The following is a 3,689-nucleotide window of genomic DNA, read 5'->3' as shown; positions in this document are numbered from 1 at the left end:
ACCTGCAAGTTGAAATACATTGTTTAAAAATACTTCAATGGTTGTTTACATCAACAGCAGATTAAAACAGAACAGGTCATCGTTTAAAACCTCAGTATTAATTAACAGCTGCTGGGTTTTTTTTTCTAAGAAATTCATCATGCATGATCTTTTACAGGAAAGTGAATACCTACCATAATACCCAATCCCAACTGGAACTTCCTCATAGTTTTAAACAGTCTGTTATGTGCTTTCATTTAATAGAAAAAAGTAAGTTTAAAAAGGTTAAGTATTCCAGATGCCAATCCACTATAAACTATATTACTAATCTGAAAACAATGGAAGTTCCAATTACTTATAACTTCAGAACGACTTTTTTCTTACATGACCTGAGCGAACAAATACATCTCACTTACTTGTCTAATCAGGGCTATTTTTGTGAATAGCTGCTTCTGCTGCACTATACTGAATGACAACCTAAACCTGCTGCTACATAGAGAAGCAAAACACTGGATGAAAGAAAATTATTTACCAAAAGAAGAGTTTTTGACAACAGCTACAAAGGCAGATTCCCCTATGTAAAGATTTGCCTTGAATTTATTTATCAGGAGTGAGAAAACAAAGAGGAAACACAGAAGTCTTTGTATAAGCAATGACTGGAACCAAGTTTAGCAGAGCTACCCCAGCCACCAGGACCTAAATTAGCTCCCCTAAGAAACCAGAGGGAAACAGACTGCCTTATTTATATTGCTGTTATTTCTTTAATGGGGTGAAAATCCAAGCCTGTACATCTAATTTAGTAATACAGGTTGGTTATTTTTCCACCACCCTATTCTAAACAGTTCATCACAAATCTAAGTAATCACTACATACCATACACAGGAAGCACAGGTGATACTTTCCACTATCAAGCTTGCAGTTAGTCTGCGAGTCAAATTTAGAATAAAAAGAACCTCCCATCATTCATGAGAGTCGACAGGTTTGATTTCTTAGATTCTGCAAATGCCAAGCAGGCTGATCTTTAGGCCAGCTTCCAATACATGGCTACCAAATAAGAACTTAAGTGCTAATGACACCTTGAGTGGCAGCCAGAGCAGGGGGCCCAGAGATCACGTGTGCTCTCCCATCTGGAAATACCCATTCTGAACCCAGGACACTGCTCCATACTGGAAAAGCAACACTTTCACAACAACTTTAAGTACAGTTGAAAAGCTTTGTTCATTTACAAAAGTACTAAAAGTATGCCTTGGATTATTCCACAGGAAGTAAATTTGCTCAACATCTACCAAAAAAAGCATGAGAGCCCACACCACAGATGGCGTCCAGAAACAAAAAGAGACTTCTTGTAGACTAGGTGTGTTTCAGCATCCCAGGCATATTTATTTTGAAACACTTAGTTTTGCCTGAACATAACAAGAAGTGGCAATGCCACCAACCAGCCACTAGAGCAAAATGGAAGAATTTCACTATCTTACAGCTGAAGAAATAAAGGAGTATACACAAGTCTTTCCTTCCACAGCAGACAGAAGGCAGGGGGTCAGAAGGTTAAGATTAAAAGGTAAGACATAGCAAATTGACCTAATACCAGAGTTCAGCCAAAAAGACGTATGATCCTGGTCACTATGAGAGGAAGGAATAATAAACAACTAAAAATGCAGACTTGCATTACTTAAAAATCAGCCTTGAAGACTCATCTCTTCCAATCTAGGCCCAGTGACAGAGCTAATAGAAAAAATCCATTCCACATGCAAATAATTCTGCTCAGTTGTTTGTGCTGTATTTCCTACAGGGAATTACTTCTCAGCCCTAGAAGGGAAGACAAGATTCTCATCCCATTCTCATTTGACTTTGGAAGACATGGAACAAAGCTCCCATAACTTGAATAATTTTTAAATCTCGACAGGAACACACATCAGTTGGGCATGTTCTGACAAAAGCCACTCACCTGAGTAACAAGAGGGGAGAAGAAGAAAAACAAATAAATAAGAAAACAAGAAAAAAAACAAACCCCCAGAAGCCCCAAACTAACATTCCCTGGTGCAAATACATACTTTAAGTCTTGCTTCGCTCCTCAAAGTTGTTCCTTCAGCAACTAAAAAGTAAGAAGAAGCATATAAATATATAAACAGCTTTCTTGCACAACAGCTTGTGATTACCAGTTCCATTACAGATGTCTTCCAACTCCCAGAGTCACTAAAAAGACTGCTTGGTGAGGGTAGAGGAAGGTGATTTTACACAAAGTTAAATGCACACCTTGTTGAAAACATACAGCAGCAAAGCACTGAGCCTTCAGATTTACTGCCTTAGCTATTTTCCAAACAAGTAAGCTTAGTTTACAGACATTCAAGACAAAAAAAAAAAAAAGCTACCAGAACTCCAAGAAAATAATAGCATAAGGTATTATTATTATTGCTACCACCACCAATAAAAGGGCAAATTTATATCTTTATTTCTTCTGAACAATTGACTGTTTCTGCATGCCTAATGCAAACATGAAGCTTTGGGAAACAGGGGACTACGTCAACCACTTGCCCCACCAAGCAGGCCGCTGCGATGTGTCTAGCACAAATATTGCACACCATTAGTCACTTTAAACAGCAGCAAAACGTAAACTCGACGCACACTTAGATAGCCAAAGTTCACTGTAAGGACAAGCAACATCGGAAGGATGCCACTTTAAAGAAGTCAGTACATTCAGTGGCAAGGCATATTCATAAACAGAAGTGCACACAGAGTATGTTTTTCCTACTAAAAAAGCCCATGTTTTGTTTTACAAACCTCCTAATCGCAACCAGAACACAAAGCAGGAAACTAACAGACTCCTGAGCTCACAAGGAAGGCTTATACCCGCAACTGTTACCGTTTATTTGCAACTACAACAAATCTGAAGTGAAAGTTATTACTTCCGTTTTCGAGCTGCAGGGATGGCGGCAACCCTGTGGGAAGCCACAAACATAATAGTCTGGGTTTTGGGTTTTTTTTAATAAGAAAAATTGGAAGCAATTATGAAATGAAAAGTCTTGAGAAAGAAACTTATTAACCAGTTCCACGAACCCTGTACATTAGCAATACTTAAGCTCACCTTAGCAGTTTTCTCGAGGAAATACTATTTTGGTTAGAGTTAACTTTATAAAAATCTGTCTAATAGCTCTCGTTTCACCGATAGCTCACATACTTGCCTCTGACCTTTTTATTTTGAAGCTTCATAAGCAAATGTTACAGGAACGCAGCCACACAAATGCTACAAACGCGGGTATTACATATGGTAAACAACAACAGCAACAGGGAAAATTTTAAACAGGCCCTCACGTGAGAGGCGAGGACCTCGAAATGAAAAACTGAACCCCCCTAAATCCCTCACTGCGCTGAGGTAACACATGATCGTGGACGAAGTGAAACGAAAGAATCGTACCTGAACTAAGCGGCTCCGGGTTTGACTCAACCCGAGCACCCACGGGGCGACAAACTGTCCACCACAAACAACAGCCCTCCCCGCCGTCTTCCTCCCCGCTTCCCCGGGAGGGCGGGGAAATAAGGGTTCGCCAGGCTCCCCAGGGCAGGCCAGAGCGGCCACACGTGTGGTCGGGACCGCTCCGTCCCCCCTCCGCCTCACCCAGAGTAACACAGACTCTTTCTTCTCTCACTTCAAACTTCTTAAGCCAACCTTAAAATGGTGCCTGACCGGGCCGGGCCGGGCCGAGTGAGACCAG

This window comes from Nestor notabilis, unplaced genomic scaffold (assembly GCF_000696875.1).
Source record: "Nestor notabilis isolate BGI_N333 unplaced genomic scaffold, ASM69687v1 scaffold10659, whole genome shotgun sequence".
Taxonomy (NCBI): Eukaryota; Metazoa; Chordata; class Aves; order Psittaciformes; family Psittacidae; genus Nestor; species Nestor notabilis.
This window is presented reverse-complemented; position numbering follows the sequence as displayed.